The sequence below is a fragment of the Argopecten irradians genome, chromosome 16 (assembly GCF_041381155.1).
Source record: "Argopecten irradians isolate NY chromosome 16, Ai_NY, whole genome shotgun sequence".
In the NCBI taxonomy this organism is placed as follows: Eukaryota; Metazoa; Mollusca; class Bivalvia; order Pectinida; family Pectinidae; genus Argopecten; species Argopecten irradians.
This window is the reverse complement of record NC_091149.1, coordinates 23031084-23031730: the sequence shown is the minus strand read 5'-3', so window position 1 is coordinate 23031730 and position 647 is coordinate 23031084.

The following is a 647-nucleotide window of genomic DNA, read 5'->3' as shown; positions in this document are numbered from 1 at the left end:
GTACCTGCTGCCCCTATTGCATGATCGTAAAAGGCGACTAAATTTAGGATCTTATCTTTTCTCTTCTTCCTAAACTGACTTTATCCTTCCTAATGCCTCCCTTGGCACCGCCTCACTTTTGGCCTTGAGTTGAGCGTTCGCCCCTGTGAGGAAGGCTCTAGGTTCTGTCCCCTGGCCGAGACACACCAAAGTCTATAAAAGTGATAATTTCTGTCCTGTTTTTAGCGCTCAGCATACAGGGAGTGGGACGACTGGTTCGCCGATTGTCAGTATAATGTGACCGTAGGGGTGGGGATGTGTTGCTTGGTGTCTTCGGCAGCATGCTTCAGTGATATAGCAATATAAAAAGGGCAATAGTTTCACTATACAGAAGACACAACACGAAATATACCGCAGTCTCCCAAAAACACGCTCCTCGCACAACCTACACGCAACACTAAGCATACATGGGAGGCCGTCCTTACATGACCATAGCTGTTTATAGGACGTTAATAAATCAAACAAACAAACAAACAAAACAAACCTGCTGCCCCTATTGAATGATCGTAAAAGGCGACTAAATTTAGGTATCTTATCTTTTCTCTTCTCTCCTAACTGACTTTATCTTTCCTAATGCCTCCCTTGCACCGCCCTCCACTTTTGGCCTT